The sequence below is a fragment of the Ambystoma mexicanum genome, chromosome 6p (genome assembly GCF_040938575.1).
Source record: "Ambystoma mexicanum isolate Mex_15411 chromosome 6p, UKY_AmexF1_1, whole genome shotgun sequence".
Taxonomy (NCBI): Eukaryota; Metazoa; Chordata; class Amphibia; order Caudata; family Ambystomatidae; genus Ambystoma; species Ambystoma mexicanum.
Genome location: NC_090935.1, coordinates 24,058,750 through 24,077,897, shown reverse-complemented (window position 1 = coordinate 24,077,897; position 19,148 = coordinate 24,058,750).

The window sequence follows — 19,148 nt, the reverse complement described above, 5'->3', positions numbered from 1 at the left end:
CACTTAACTGCGTGATAAGCCCATTCAGTATATAATGAATATCTACAGTATATTACCCTCATACCACTCCCTTCACCAAACCATGCGCTGCACTGATTCCCCTCGCCGGACACTTAACTGCGTGATCAGTCCATTCAATATACAATGAATATCTACAGTATATTACCCTCTGAACACTCCTTTCCCCAAACTATGCGCTGCACTGATTCCCCTCGCCGGACACTTAACTGCGTGATCAGTCCATTCAGTACATAATAAATATCTACAGTATATTACCCTCAGACCACTCCCTTCCCCAAACCATGCGCTGCACTGATTCCCCTTGCCGGACACTTAACTGCGTGATCAGTCCATTCAGTACATAATAAATATCTACAGTATATTACCCTCAGACCAGTCCCTTCCCCAAACCATGCGCTGCACTGATTCCCCTTAACGGACACTTAACTGCGTGATCTGTCCATTCAGTATATAATAAATATCTGCAGTATATTACCCTGAGGCCACTCCCTTCCCCAAACTATGCGCTGCACTGATTCCCCTCACCGCACACTTAACTGCGCGATCAGTCCATTCAGTATATAATGAATATCTGCAGTATATTACCCTCAGACCACTCCCTTCCCCAAACCATGCGCTACACTGATTCCCCTCGCCGGACACTTAACTGCGTGATCAGTCCATTCAGTATATAATAAATATCTACAGTATATTACCCTGAGGCCACTCCCTTCCCCAAACTATGCGCTGCACTGATTCCCCTCGCCTGACACTTAACTGCGCGATCAGTCCATTCAGTATGTAATGAATATCTACAGTATATTACCCTGAGGCCACTCCCTTCCCCAAACTATGCGCTGCACTGATTCCCCTCGCCAGACACTTAACTGCGCGATCAGTCCATTCAGTATATAATGAATATCTACAGTATATTACCCTCAGACCACTCCCTTCCCCAAACCATGCACTGCACTGATTCCCCTCGCCGGACACTTAACTGCGCGATCAGTCCATTCAGTATATAATAAATATCTACAGTATATTACCCTCAGGCCACTACCTATCCCAAACCATGCACTGCACTGATTCCCCTCGCCAGACACTTAACTGCGTGATCAGTCCATTCAGTATATAATAAATATCTACAGTATATTACCCTCAGACCACTCCCTTCCCCAAACTATGCGCTGCACTGATTCCCCTTGCCAGACACTTAACTATGTGATCAGTCCATTCAGTATATAATGAATATCTACAGTATATTACCCTCAGAACACTCCCTTCCCCAAACTATGCGCTGCACTGATTCCCCTCGCCGGACACTTAACTGCATGATAAGCCCATTCAGTATATAATGAATATCTACAGTATATTACCCTCATACCACTCCCTTCACCAAACCATGCGCTGCACTGATTCCCCTCGCCGGACACTTAACTGCGTGATCAGTCCATTCAATATACAATGAATATCTACAGTATATTACCCTCAGAACACTCCTTTCCCCAAACTATGCGCTGCACTGATTCCCCTCGCCGGACACTTAACTGCGTGATCAGTCCATTCAGTACATAATAAATATCTACAGTATATTACCCTCAGACCACTCCCTTCCCCAAACCATGCGCTGCACTGATTCCCCTTGCCGGACACTTAACTGCGTGATCAGTCCATTCAGTACATAATAAATATCTACAGTATATTACCCTCAGACCACTCCCTTCCCCAAACCATGCGCTGCACTGATTCCCCTCGCCAGACACTTAACTGCGTGATCAGTCCATTCAGTATATAATAAATATCTACAGTATATTACCCCCAAACCACTCCCTTCACCAAACCATGTGCTGGCCAGATTCCCCTGGCCGGACTCTTAACTGCGTGATCAGTCCATTCAGTATATAATACATATCTACAGTATATTACCCTCAGACCACTCCCTTCCCCAAACCATGCGCTTCACTGATTCCCCTCGCCGGACACTTAACTGCGTGATAAGTCCATTCAGTATATAATAAATATCTACAGTATATCACTCTCAGACCGCTCCCTTCCCCAAACCATGTGCTGGCCAGATTCCCCTGGCCGGACACTTAACTGCGTGATCAGTCCACTCAGTGTATAATAAATATCTACAGTATATTACCCTCAGACCACTCCCTTCCCCAAACCATGCGCTTCACTGATTCCCCTCTCCAGACACTTAACTGCGTGATCAGTCCATTCAGTATATAATAAATATCTACAGTATATAACCCTCAGACCACTCCCTTCCCCAAACCAAGCGCTTCACTGATTCCCCTCTCCGGACACTTAACTGCGTGATAAGTCCATTCAGTATATAATAAATATCTACAGTATATTACCCTCAGACCACTCCCTTCCCCAAACCATGCGCTTCACTGATTATAAGTCCATTCAGTATATAATAAATATCTACAGTATATTACCCTCAGACCACTCCCTACACCAAACCATGCGCTTCACTGATTCCCCTCGTCGGACACTTAACTGCGTAATCAGTCCATTCAGTATATAATAAATATCTACAGTATATTACCCTCAGACCACTCCCTTCCCCAAACCATGCGCTGCACTGATTCCCCTCTCCAGACACTTAACTGCGTGATAAATCCATTCAGTATATAATAAATATCTACAGTATATTACCCTCAGACCACTCCCTTCCCCAAACCATGCGCTGCACTGATTCCCCTCTCCAGACACTTAACTGCGTGATAAGTCCATTCAGTATATAATAAATATCTACAGTATATTACACTCAGACCACTCCCTTCCCCAAACCATGCGCTTCACTGATTCCCCTCTCCGGACACTTAACTGCGTGATAAGTCCATTCAGTATATAATAAATATCTACAGTATATTACCCTCAGACCACTCCCTTCCCCAAACCATGCGCTTCACTGATTATAAGTCCATTCAGTATATAATAAATATCTACAGTATATTACCCTCAGACCACTCCCTTCCCCAAACCATGTGCTTCACTGATTCCCCTCTCCGGACACTTAACTGCGTGATAAGTCCATTCAGTATATAATAAATATCTACAGTATATTACCCTCAGACCACTCCCTTCCCCAAACCATGCGCATCACTGATTCCCCTCTCTGGACACTTAACTGCATGATAAGTCCATTCAGTATATAATAAATATCTACAGTATATTACCCTCAGACCACTCCCTTCCCCAAACCATGCGCTTCACTGATTCCCCATGCCGGACACTTAACTGTGTGATAAGTCCATTCAGTATATAATAAATATCTACAGTATATTACCCTCAGACCACTCCATTCTCCAAACCATGCGCTGCACTGATTCCCCTCGCCGGACACTTAACTGTGTGATCAGTCCACTCAGTGTATAATAAATATCTACAGTATATTACCCTCAGACCACTCCCTTCCCCAAACCATGCGCTTCACTGATTCCCCTCTCCAGACACTTAACTGCGTGATCAGTCCATTCAGTGTATAATAAATATCTACAGTATATTACCCTCAGACCACTCCCTTCCCCAAACCATGCGCTTCACTGATTCCCCATGCCGGACACTTAACTGCGTGATAAGTCCATTCAGTATATAATAAATATCTAGAGTATATTACCCTCAGACCACTCCCTTCCCCAAACCATGCGCTTCACTGATTCCCCTCGCCAGACACTTAACTGCGTGATAAGTCCATTCAGTATATAATAAATATCTACAGTATATTACCCTCAGACCACTCCCTTCCCCAAACCATGCGCTTCACTGATTCCCCTCGTCAGACACTTAACTGCGTGATAAGTCCATTCAGTATATAATAAATATCTACAGTATATTACCCTCAGACCACTCCCTTCCCCAAACTTTGCGCTGCACTGATTCCCCTCGCCGGACACTTAACTGCGTGATCAGTCCATTCAGTATATAATAAATATCTACAGTATATTACCCTCAGACCACTCCCTTCCCCAAACTTTGCGCTGCACTGATTCCCCTCGCCGGACACTTAACTGTGTGATCAGTCCATTCAGTATATAATAAATATCTACAGTATATTACCCTGTGGCCACTCCCTTCCCCAAACCATGCGCTGCACTGATTCCCCTCGCCAGACACTTAACTATGTGATCAGTCCATTCAGTATATAATAAATATCTACAGTATATTACCCTCAGACCACTCCCTTCCCCAAACCATGCGCTGCACTGATTCCCCTGGCCGGACACTTAACTGCGTGATAAGTCCATTCAGTATATAATAAATATCTGCATTATATTACCCTGAGGCCACCCCCTTCCCCAAACTTTGCGCTGCACTGATTCCCCTCTCCGGACACTTAACTGCGTGATAAGTCCATTCAGTATATAATAAATATCTACAGTATATTACCCTCAGACCACTCCCTTCCCCAAACCATGCGCTTCACTGATTATAAGTCCATTCAGTATATAATAAATATCTACAGTATATTACCCTCAGACCACTCCCTTCACCAAACCATGCGCTTCACTGATTCCCCTCGTCGGACACTTAACTGCGTAATCAGTCCATTCAGTATATAATAAATATCTACAGTATATTACCCTCAGACCACTCCCTTCCCCAAACCATGCGCTGCACTGATTCCCCTCTCCAGACACTTAACTGCGTGATAAGTCCATTCAGTATATAATAAATATCTACAGTATATTACCCTCAGACCACTCCCTTGCCCAAACCATGCGCTGCACTGATTCCCCTCTCCAGACACTTAACTGCGTGATAAGTCCATTCAGTATATAATAAATATCTACAGTATATTACACTCAGACCACTCCCTTCCCCAAACCATGCGCTTCACTGATTCCCCTCTCCGGACACTTAACTGCGTGATAAGTCCATTCAGTATATAATAAATATCTACAGTATATTACCCTCAGACCACTCCCTTCCCCAAACCATGCGCTTCACTGATTATAAGTCCATTCAGTATATAATAAATATCTACAGTATATTACCTTCAGACCACTCCCTTCCCCAAACCATGCGCTTCACTGATTCCCCTCTCCGGATACTTAACTGCGTGATAAGTCCATTCAGTATATAATAAATATCTACAGTATATTACCCTCAGACCACTCCCTTCCCCAAACCATGCGCTTCACTGATTCCCCTCTCTGGACACTTAACTGCATGATAAGTCCATTCAGTATATAATAAATATCTACAGTATATTACCCTCAGACCACTCCCTTCCCCAAACCATGCGCTTCACTGATTCCCCATGCCGGACACTTAACTGTGTGATAAGTCCATTCAGTATATAATAAATATCTACAGTATATTACCCTCAGACCACTCCCTTCCCCAAACCATGCGCTGCACTGATTCCCCTCGCCGGACACTTAACTGTGTGATCAGTCCACTCAGTGTATAATAAATATCTACAGTATATTACCCTCAGACCACTCCCTTCCCCAAACCATGCGCTTCACTGATTCCCCTCTCCAGACACTTAACTGCGTGATCAGTCCATTCAGTGTATAATAAATATCTACAGTATATTACCCTCAGACCACTCCCTTCCCCAAACCATGCGCTTCACTGATTCCCCTCTCCAGACACTTAACTGCGTGATAAGTCCATTCAGTATATAATAAATATCTACAGTATATTACCCTCAGACCACTCCCTTCCCCAAACCATGCGCTTCACTGATTCCCCTCTCCGGACACTTAACTGCGTGATAAGTCCATTCAGTATATAATAAATATCTACAGTATATTACCCTCAGACCACTCCCTTCCCCAAACCATGTGCTTCACTGATTCCCCTCGTCGGACACTTAACTGCGTAATCAGTCCATTCAGTATATAATAAATATCTACAGTATATTACCCTCAGACCACTCCCTTCCCCAAACCATGCGCTTCACTGATTCCCCTCTCCGGACACTTAACTGCATGATAATTCCATTCAGTATATAATAAATATCTACAGTATATTACCCTTAGACCACTCCCTTCCCCAAACCATGCGCTTCACTGATTCCCCATGCCGGACACTTAACTGCGTGATAAGTCCATTCAGTATATAATAAATATCTAGAGTATATTACCCTCAGACCACTCCCTTCCCCAAACCATGAACTTCACTGATTCCCCTCGCCAGACACTTAACTGCGTGATAAGTCCATTCAGTATATAATAAATATCTACAGTATATTACCCTCAGACCACTCCCTTCCCCAAACCATGCGCTTCACTGATTCCCCTCGTCAGACACTTAACTGCGTGATAAGTCCATTCAGTATATAATAAATATCTACAGTATATTACCCTCAGACCACTCCCTTCCCCAAACTTTGCGCTGCACTGATTCCCCTCGCCGGACACTTAACTGTGTGATCAGTCCATTCAGTATATAATAAATATCTACAGTATATTACCCTCAGACCACTCCCTTCCCCAAACCATGCGCTTCACTGATTCCCCTCGTCAGACACTTAACTGCGTGATCAGTCCATTCAGTATATAATAAATATCTACAGTATATTACCCTCAGACCACTCCCTTCCCCAAACTTTGCGCTGCACTGATTCCCCTCGCCGGACACTTAACTGTGTGATCAGTCCATTCAGTATATAATAAATATCTACAGTATATTACCCTCAGACCACACCCTTCCCCAAACTTTGCGCTGCACTGATTCCCCTCGCCGGACACTTAACTGCGTGATCAGTCCACTCAGTATATAATAAATATCTACAGTATATTACCCTCGGACCACTCCCTTCCCCAAACTATGCGCTGCACTGATTCCCCTCGCCGGACACTTAACTGCGTGATCAGTCCATTCAGTATATAATAAATATCTACAGTATATTACCCTCAGACCACTCCCTTCCCCAAACCATGCGCTTCACTGATTCCCCTCTCTGGACACTTAACTGCATGATAAGTCCATTCAGTATATAATAAATATCTACAGTATATTACCCTCAGACCACTCCCTTCCCCAAACCATGCGCTTCACTGATTCCCCATGCCGGACACTTAACTGTGTGATAAGTCCATTCAGTATATAATAAATATCTACAGTATATTACCCTCAGACCACTCCCTTCCCCAAACCATGCGCTGCACTGATTCCCCTCGCCGGACACTTAACTGTGTGATCAGTCCACTCAGTGTATAATAAATATCTACAGTATATTACCCTCAGACCACTCCCTTCCCCAAACCATGCGCTTCACTGATTCCCCTCTCCAGACACTTAACTGCGTGATCAGTCCATTCAGTGTATAATAAATATCTACAGTATATTACCCTCAGACCACTCCCTTCCCCAAACCATGCGCTTCACTGATTCCCCTCTCCAGACACTTAACTGCGTGATAAGTCCATTCAGTATATAATAAATATCTACAGTATATTACCCTCAGACCACTCCCTTCCCCAAACCATGCGCTTCACTGATTCCCCTCTCCGGACACTTAACTGCGTGATAAGTCCATTCAGTATATAATAAATATCTACAGTATATTACCCTCAGACCACTCCCTTCCCCAAACCATGTGCTTCACTGATTCCCCTCGTCGGACACTTAACTGCGTAATCAGTCCATTCAGTATATAATAAATATCTACAGTATATTACCCTCAGACCACTCCCTTCCCCAAACCATGCGCTTCACTGATTCCCCTCTCCGGACACTTAACTGCATGATAATTCCATTCAGTATATAATAAATATCTACAGTATATTACCCTTAGACCACTCCCTTCCCCAAACCATGCGCTTCACTGATTCCCCATGCCGGACACTTAACTGCGTGATAAGTCCATTCAGTATATAATAAATATCTAGAGTATATTACCCTCAGACCACTCCCTTCCCCAAACCATGAACTTCACTGATTCCCCTCGCCAGACACTTAACTGCGTGATAAGTCCATTCAGTATATAATAAATATCTACAGTATATTACCCTCAGACCACTCCCTTCCCCAAACCATGCGCTTCACTGATTCCCCTCGTCAGACACTTAACTGCGTGATAAGTCCATTCAGTATATAATAAATATCTACAGTATATTACCCTCAGACCACTCCCTTCCCCAAACTTTGCGCTGCACTGATTCCCCTCGCCGGACACTTAACTGTGTGATCAGTCCATTCAGTATATAATAAATATCTACAGTATATTACCCTCAGACCACTCCCTTCCCCAAACCATGCGCTTCACTGATTCCCCTCGTCAGACACTTAACTGCGTGATCAGTCCATTCAGTATATAATAAATATCTACAGTATATTACCCTCAGACCACTCCCTTCCCCAAACTTTGCGCTGCACTGATTCCCCTCGCCGGACACTTAACTGTGTGATCAGTCCATTCAGTATATAATAAATATCTACAGTATATTACCCTCAGACCACACCCTTCCCCAAACTTTGCGCTGCACTGATTCCCCTCGCCGGACACTTAACTGCGTGATCAGTCCACTCAGTATATAATAAATATCTACAGTATATTACCCTCGGACCACTCCCTTCCCCAAACTATGCGCTGCACTGATTCCCCTCGCCGGACACTTAACTGCGTGATCAGTCCATTCAGTATATAATAAATATCTACAGTATATTACCCTCAGATCACTCCCTTCCCCAAACCATGCGCTTCACTGATTCCCCTCTCTGGACACTTAACTGCATGATAAGTCCATTCAGTATATAATAAATATCTACAGTATATTACCCTCAGACCACTCCCTTCCCCAAACCATGCGCTTCACTGATTCCCCATGCCGGACACTTAACTGTGTGATAAGTCCATTCAGTATATAATAAATATCTACAGTATATTACCCTCAGACCACTCCCTTCCCCAAACCATGCGCTGCACTGATTCCCCTCGCCGGACACTTAACTGTGTGATCAGTCCACTCAGTGTATAATAAATATCTACAGTATATTACCCTCAGACCACTCCCTTCCCCAAACCATGCGCTTCACTGATTCCCCTCTCCAGACACTTAACTGCGTGATCAGTCCATTCAGTGTATAATAAATATCTACAGTATATTACCCTCAGACCACTCCCTTCCCCAAACCATGCGCTTCACTGATTCCCCTCTCCAGACACTTAACTGCGTGATAAGTCCATTCAGTATATAATAAATATCTACAGTATATTACCCTCAGACCACTCCCTTCCCCAAACCATGCGCTTCACTGATTCCCCTCTCCGGACACTTAACTGCGTGATAAGTCCATTCAGTATATAATAAATATCTACAGTATATTACCCTCAGACCACTCCCTTCCCCAAACCATGTGCTTCACTGATTCCCCTCGTCGGACACTTAACTGCGTAATCAGTCCATTCAGTATATAATAAATATCTACAGTATATTACCCTCAGACCACTCCCTTCCCCAAACCATGCGCTTCACTGATTCCCCTCTCCGGACACTTAACTGCATGATAAGTCCATTCAGTATATAATAAATATCTACAGTATATTACCCTCAGACCACTCCCTTCCCCAAACCATGCGCTTCACTGATTCCCCATGCCGGACACTTAACTGCGTGATAAGTCCATTCAGTATATAATAAATATCTAGAGTATATTACCCTCAGACCACTCCCTTCCCCAAACTTTGCGCTGCACTGATTCCCCTCGCCGGACACTTAACTGTGTGATCAGTCCATTCAGTATATAATAAATATCTACAGTATATTACCCTCAGACCACTCCCTTCCCCAAACCATGCGCTTCACTGATTCCCCTCGTCAGACACTTAACTGCGTGATCAGTCCATTCAGTATATAATAAATATCTACAGTATATTACCCTCAGACCACTCCCTTCCCCAAACTTTGCGCTGCACTGATTCCCCTCGCCGGACACTTAACTGTGTGATCAGTCCATTCAGTATATAATAAATATCTACAGTATATTACCCTCAGACCACACCCTTCCCCAAACTTTGCGCTGCACTGATTCCCCTCGCCGGACACTTAACTCCGTGATCAGTCCATTCAGTATATAATAAATATCTACAGTATATTACCCTCAGACCACTCCCTTCCCCAAACTTTGCGCTGCACTGATTCCCCTCGCCGGACACTTAACTGCGTGATCAGTCCACTCAGTATATAATAAATATCTACAGTATATTACCCTCGGACCACTCCCTTCCCCAAACTATGCGCTGCACTGATTCCCCTCGCCGGACACTTAACTGCGTGATCAGTCCATTCAGTATATAATAAATATCTACAGTATATTACCCTCAGACCACTCCCTTCCCCAAACTTTGCCCTGCACTGATTCCCCTTGCCGGACACTTAACTGCATGATCAGTCCATTCAGTATATAATAAATATCTACAGTATATTACCCTCAGACCACTCCCTTCCCCAAACCATGCGCTTCACTGATTCCCCTCGTCGGACACTTAACTGCGTAATCAGTCCATTCACTATATAATAAACATCTACAGTATATTACCCTCAGACCACTCCCTTCCCCAAACCATGCGCTTCACTGATTCCCCTCTCCGGACACTTAACTGCGTGATAAGTTCATTCAGTATATAATAAATATCTACAGTATATTACCCTCAGACCACTCCCTTCCCCAAACCATGCGCTTCACTGATTCCCCTCGCCGGACACTTAAATGCGTGATAAGTCCATTCAGTATATAATAAATATCTACAGTATTTTACCCTCAGACCACTCCCTTCCCCAAACCATGCGCTGCACTGATTCCCCTCGCCGGACACTTAACTGCGTGATCAGTCCATTCAGTACATAATAAATATCTACAGTATATTACCCTCAGACCACTCCCTTCCCCAAACCATGCGCTGCACTGATTCCCCTTGCCAGACACTTAACTGCGTGATCAGTCCATTCAGTATATAATAAATATCTACAGTATATTACCCCCAAACCACTCCCTTCACCAAACCATGTGCTGCCCAGATTCCCCTGGCCGGACTCTTAACTGCGTGATCAGTCCATTCAGTATATAATACATATCTACAGTATATTACCCTCAGACCACTCCCTTCCCCAAACCATGCGCTTCACTGATTCCCCTTGCCGGACACTTAACTGCGTGATAAGTCCATTCAGTATATAATAAATATCTACAGTATATCACTCTCAGACCGCTCCCTTCCCCAAACCATGTGCTGGCCAGATTCCCCTGGCCGGACACTTAACTGCGTGATCAGTCCACTCAGTGTATAATAAATATCTACAGTATATTACCCTCAGACCACTCCCTTCCCCAAACCATGCGCTTCACTGATTCCCCTCTCCAGACACTTAACTGCGTGATCAGTCCATTCAGTATATAATAAATATCTACAGTATATAACCCTCAGACCACTCCCTTCCCCAAACCAAGCGCTTCACTGATTCCCCTCTCCGGACACTTAACTGCGTGATAAGTCCATTCAGTATATAATAAATATCTACAGTATATTACCCTCAGACCACTCCCTTCCCCAAACCATGCGCTTCACTGATTATAAGTCCATTCAGTATATAATAAATATCTACAGTATATTACCCTCAGACCACTCCCTTCACCAAACCATGCGCTTCACTGATTCCCCTCGTCGGACACTTAACTGCGTAATCAGTCCATTCAGTATATAATAAATATCTACAGTATATCACCCTCAGACCACTCCCTTCCCCAAACCATGCGCTGCACTGATTCCCCTCTCCAGACACTTAACTGCGTGATAAGTCCATTCAGTATATAATAAATATCTACAGTATATTACCCTCAGACCACTCCCTTCCCCAAACCATGCGCTGCACTGATTCCCCTCTCCAGACACTTAACTGCGTGATAAGTCCATTCAGTATATAATAAATATCTACAGTATATTACACTCAGACCACTCCCTTCCCCAAACCATGCGCTTCACTGATTCCCCTCTCCGGACACTTAACTGCGTGATAAGTCCATTCAGTATATAATAAATATCTACAGTATATTACCCTCAGACCACTCCCTTCCCCAAACCATGCGCTTCACTGATTATAAGTCCATTCAGTATGTAATAAATATCTACAGTATATTACCCTCAGACCACTCCCTTCCCCAAACCATGCGCTTCACTGATTCCCCTCTCCGGACACTTAACTGCGTGATAAGTCCATTCAGTATATAATAAATATCTACAGTATATTACCCTCAGACCACTCCCTTTCCCAAACCATGCGCTTCACTGATTCCCCTCTCTGGACACTTAACTGCATGATAAGTCCATTCAGTATATAATAAATATCTACAGTATATTACCCTCAGACCACTCCCTTCCCCAAACCATGCGCTTCACTGATTCCCCATGCCGGACACTTAACTGTGTGATAAGTCCATTCAGTATATAATAAATATCTACAGTATATTACCCTCAGACCACTCCCTTCCCCAAACCATGCGCTGCACTGATTCCCCTCGCCGGACACTTAACTGTGTGATCAGTCCACTCAGTGTATAATAAATATCTACAGTATATTACCCTCAGACCACTCCCTTCCCCAAACCATGCGCTTCACTGATTCCCCTCTCCAGACACTTAACTGCGTGATCAGTCCATTCAGTGTATAATAAATATCTACAGTATATTACCCTCAGACCACTCCCTTCCCCAAACCATGCGCTTCACTGATTCCCCTCTCCAGACACTTAACTGCGTGATAAGTCCATTCAGTATATAATAAATATCTACAGTATATTACCCTCAGACCACTCCCTTCCCCAAACCATGCGCTTCACTGATTCCCCTCTCCGGACACTTAACTGCGTGATAAGTCCATTCAGTATATAATAAATATCTACAGTATATTACCCTCAGACCACTCCCTTCCCCAAACCATGCGCTTCACTGATTCCCCTCGTCGGACACTTAACTGCGTGATCAGTCCATTCAGTACATAATAAATATCTACAGTATATTACCCTCAGACCTCTCCCTTCCCCAAACCATGCGCTGCACTGATTCCCCTCGCCAGACACTTAACTGCGTGATCAGTCCATTCAGTATATAATAAATATCTACAGTATATTACCCCCAAACCACTCCCTTCACCAAACCATGTGCTGGCCAGATTCCCCTGGCCGGACTCTTAACTGCGTGATCAGTCCCTTCAGTATATAATACATATCTACAGTATATTACCCTCAGACCACTCCCTTCCCCAAACCATGCGCTTCACTGATTCCCCTCGCCGGACACTTAACTGCGTGATAAGTCCATTCAGTATATAATAAATATCTACAGTATATCACTCTCAGACCGCTCCCTTCCCCAAACCATGTGCTGGCCAGATTCCCCTGGCCGGACACTTAACTGCGTGATCAGTCCACTCAGTGTATAATAAATATCTACAGTATATTACCCTCAGACCACTCCCTTCCCCAAACCATGCGCTTCACTGATTCCCCTCTCCAGACACTTAACTGTGTGATCAGTCCATTCAGTATATAATAAATATCTACAGTATATAACCCTCAGACCACTCCCTTCCCCAAACCAAGCTCTTCACTGATTCCCCTCTCCGGACACTTAACTGCGTGATAAGTCCATTCAGTATATAATAAATATCTGCAGTATATTACCCTCAGACCACTCCCTTCCCCAAACCATGCGCTTCACTGATTATAAGTCCATTCAGTATATAATAAATATCTACAGTATATTACCCTCAGACCACTCCCTTCACCAAACCATGCGCTTCACTGATTCCCCTCGTCGGACACTTAACTGCGTAATCAGTCCATTCAGTATATAATAAATATCTACAGTATATTACCCTCAGACCACTCCCTTCCCCAAACCATGCGCTGCACTGATTCCCCTCTCCAGACACTTAACTGCGTGATAAGTCCATTCAGTATATAATAAATATCTACAGTATATTACCCTCAGACCACTCCCTTCCCCAAACCATGCGCTGCACTGATTCCCCTCTCCAGACACTTAACTGCGTGATAAGTCCATTCAGTATATAATAAATATCTACAGTATATTACACTCAGACCACTCCCTTCCCCAAACCATGCGCTTCACTGATTCCCCTCTCCGGACACTTAACTGCGTGATAAGTCCATTCAGTATATAATAAATATCTACAGTATATTACCCTCAGACCACTCCCTTCCCCAAACCATGCGCTTCACTGATTATAAGTCCATTCAGTATATAATAAATATCTACAGTATATTACCCTCAGACCACTCCCTTCCCCAAACCATGTGCTTCACTGATTCCCCTCTCCGGACACTTAACTGCGTGATAAGTCCATTCAGTATATAATAAATATCTACAGTATATTACCCTCAGACCACTCCCTTCCCCAAACCATGCGCATCACTGATTCCCCTCTCTGGACACTTAACTGCATGATAAGTCCATTCAGTATATAATAAATATCTACAGTATATTACCCTCAGACCACTCCCTTCCCCAAACCATGCGCTTCACTGATTCCCCATGCCGGACACTTAACTGTGTGATAAGTCCATTCAGTATATAATAAATATCTACAGTATATTACCCTCAGACCACTCCATTCTCCAAACCATGCGCTGCACTGATTCCCCTCGCCGGACACTTAACTGTGTGATCAGTCCACTCAGTGTATAATAAATATCTACAGTATATTACCCTCAGACCACTCCCTTCCCCAAACCATGCGCTTCACTGATTCCCCTCTCCAGACACTTAACTGCGTGATCAGTCCATTCAGTGTATAATAAATATCTACAGTATATTACCCTCAGACCACTCCCTTCCCCAAACCATGCGCTTCACTGATTCCCCATGCCGGACACTTAACTGCGTGATAAGTCCATTCAGTATATAATAAATATCTACAGTATATTACCCTCAGACCACTCCCTTCCCCAAACCATGCGCTTCACTGATTCCCCTCGTCAGACACTTAACTGCGTGATAAGTCCATTCAGTATATAATAAATATCTACAGTATATTACCCTCAGACCACTCCCTTCCCCAAACTTTGCGCTGCACTGATTCCCCTCGCCGGACACTTAACTGCGTGATCAGTCCATTCAGTATATAAAAAATATCTACAGTATATTACCCTCAGACCACTCCCTTCCCCAAACCATGCGCTGCACTGATTCCCCTGGCCGGACACTTAACTGCGTGATAAGTCCATTCAGTATATAATAAATATCTGCATTATATTACCCTGAGGCCACCCCCTTCCCCAAACTTTGCGCTGCACTGATTCCCCTCTCCGGACACTTAACTGCGTGATAAGTCCATTCAGTATATAATAAATATCTACAGTATATTACCCTCAGACCACTCCCTTCCCCAAACCATGCGCTTCACTGATTATAAGTCCATTCAGTATATAATAAATATCTACAGTATATTACCCTCAGACCACTCCCTTCACCAAACCATGCGCTTCACTGATTCCCCTCGTCGGACACTTAACTGCGTAATCAGTCCATTCAGTATATAATAAATATCTACAGTATATTACCCTCAGACCACTCCCTTCCCCAAACCATGCGCTGCACTGATTCCCCTCTCCAGACACTTAACTGCGTGATAAGTCCATTCAGTATATAATAAATATCTACAGTATATTACCCTCAGACCACTCCCTTCCCCAAACCATGCGCTGCACTGATTCCCCTCTCCAGACACTTAACTGCGTGATAAGTCCATTCAGTATATAATAAATATCTACAGTATATTACACTCAGACCACTCCCTTCCCCAAACCATGCGCTTCACTGATTCCCCTCTCCGGACACTTAACTGCGTGATAAGTCCATTCAGTATATAATAAATATCTACAGTATATTACCCTCAGACCACTCCCTTCCCCAAACCATGCGCTTCACTGATTATAAGTCCATTCAGTATATAATAAATATCTACAGTATATTACCTTCAGACCACTCCCTTCCCCAAACCATGCGCTTCACTGATTCCCCTCTCCGGATACTTAACTGCGTGATAAGTCCATTCAGTATATAATAAATATCTACAGTATATTACCCTCAGACCACTCCCTTCCCCAAACCATGCGCTTCACTGATTCCCCTCTCTGGACACTTAACTGCATGATAAGTCCATTCAGTATATAATAAATATCTACAGTATATTACCCTCAGACCACTCCCTTCCCCAAACCATGCGCTTCACTGATTCCCCATGCCGGACACTTAACTGTGTGATAAGTCCATTCAGTATATAATAAATATCTACAGTATATTACCCTCAGACCACTCCCTTCCCCAAACCATGCGCTGCACTGATTCCCCTCGCCGGACACTTAACTGTGTGATCAGTCCACTCAGTGTATAATAAATATCTACAGTATATTACCCTCAGACCACTCCCTTCCCCAAACCATGCGCTTCACTGATTCCCCTCTCCAGACACTTAACTGCGTGATCAGTCCATTCAGTGTATAATAAATATCTACAGTATATTACCCTCAGACCACTCCCTTCCCCAAACCATGCGCTTCACTGATTCCCCTCTCCAGACACTTAACTGCGTGATAAGTCCATTCAGTATATAATAAATATCTACAGTATATTACCCTCAGACCACTCCCTTCCCCAAACCATGCGCTTCACTGATTCCCCTCTCCGGACACTTAACTGCGTGATAAGTCCATTCAGTATATAATAAATATCTACAGTATATTACCCTCAGACCACACCCTTCCCCAAACCATGTGCTTCACTGATTCCCCTCGTCGGACACTTAACTGCGTAATCAGTCCATTCAGTATATAATAAATATCTACAGTATATTACCCTCAGACCACTCCCTTCCCCAAACCATGCGCTTCACTGATTCCCCTCTCCGGACACTTAACTGCATGATAATTCCATTCAGTATATAATAAATATCTACAGTATATTACCCTTAGACCACTCCCTTCCCCAAACCATGCGCTTCACTGATTCCCCATGCCGGACACTTAACTGCGTGATAAGTCCATTCAGTATATAATAAATATCTAGAGTATATTACCCTCAGACCACTCCCTTCCCCAAACCATGAACTTCACTGATTCCCCTCGCCAGACACTTAACTGCGTGATAAGTCCATTCAGTATATAATAAATATCTACAGTATATTACCCTCAGACCACTCCCTTCCCCAAACCATGCGCTTCACTGATTCCCCTCGTCAGACACTTAACTGCGTGATAAGTCCATTCAGTATATAATAAATATCTACAGTATATTACCCTCAGACCACTCCCTTCCCCAAACTTTGCGCTGCACTGATTCCCCTCGCCGGACACTTAACTGTGTGATCAGTCCATTCAGTATATAATAAATATCTACAGTATATTACCCTCAGACCACTCCCTTCCCCAAACCATGCGCTTCACTGATTCCCCTCGTCAGACACTTAACTGCGTGATCAGTCCATTCAGTATATAATAAATATCTACAGTATATTACCCTCAGACCACTCCCTTCCCCAAACTTTGCACTGCACTGATTCCCCTCGCCGGACACTTAACTGTGTGATCAGTCCATTCAGTATATAATAAATATCTACAGTATATTACCCTCAGACCACACCCTTCCCCAAACTTTGCGCTGCACTGATTCCCCTCGCCGGACACTTAACTGCGTGATCAGTCCACTCAGTATATAATAAATATCTACAGTATATTACCCTCGGACCACTCCCTTCCCCAAACTATGCGCTGCACTGATTCCCCTCGCCGGACACTTAACTGCGTGATCAGTCCATTCAGTATATAATAAATATCTACAGTATATTACCCTCAGATCACTCCCTTCCCCAAACCATGCGCTTCACTGATTCCCCTCTCTGGACACTTAACTGCATGATAAGTCCATTCAGTATATAATAAATATCTACAGTATATTACCCTCAGACCACTCCCTTCCCCAAACCATGCGCTTCACTGATTCCCCATGCCGGACACTTAACTGTGTGATAAGTCCATTCAGTATATAATAAATATCTACAGTATATTACCCTCAGACCACTCCCTTCCCCAAACCATGCGCTGCACTGATTCCCCTCGCCGGACACTTAACTGTGTGATCAGTCCACTCAGTGTATAATAAATATCTACAGTATATTACCCTCAGACCACTCCCTTCCCCAAACCATGCGCTTCACTGATTCCCCTCTCCAGACACTTAACTGCGTGATCAGTCCATTCAGTGTATAATAAATATCTACAGTATATTACCCTCAGACCACTCCCTTCCCCAAACCATGCGCTTCACTGATTCCCCTCTCCAGACACTTAACTGCGTGATAAGTCCATTCAGTATATAATAAATATCTACAGTATATTACCCTCAGACCACTCCCTTCCCCAAACCATGCGCTTCACTGATTCCCCTCTCCGGACACTTAACTGCGTGATAAGTCCATTCAGTATATAATAAATATCTACAGTATATTACCCTCAGACCACTCCCTTCCCCAAACCATGTGCTTCACTGATTCCCCTCGTCGGACACTTAACTGCGTAATCAGTCCATTCAGTATATAATAAATATCTACAGTATATTACCCTCAGACCACTCCCTTCCCCAAACCATGCGCTTCACTGATTCCCCTCTCCGGACACTTAACTGCATGATAAGTCCATTCAGTATATAATAAATATCTACAGTATATTACCCTCAGACCACTCCCTTCCCCAAACCATGCGCTTCACTGATTCCCCATGCCGGACACTTAACTGCGTGATAAGTCCATTCAGTATATAATAAATATCTAGAGTATATTACCCTCAGACCACTCCCTTCCCCAAACTTTGCGCTGCACTGATTCCCCTCGCCGGACACTTAACTGTGTGATCAGTCCATTCAGTATATAATAAATATCTACAGTATATTACCCTCAGACCACTCCCTTCCCCAAACCATGCGCTTCACTGATTCCCCTCGTCAGACACTTAACTGCGTGATCAGTCCATTCAGTATATAATAAATATCTACAGTATATTACCCTCAGACCACTCCCTTCCCCAAACTTTGCGCTGCACTGATTCCCCTCGCCGGACACTTAACTGTGTGATCAGTCCATTCAGTATATAATAAATATCTACAG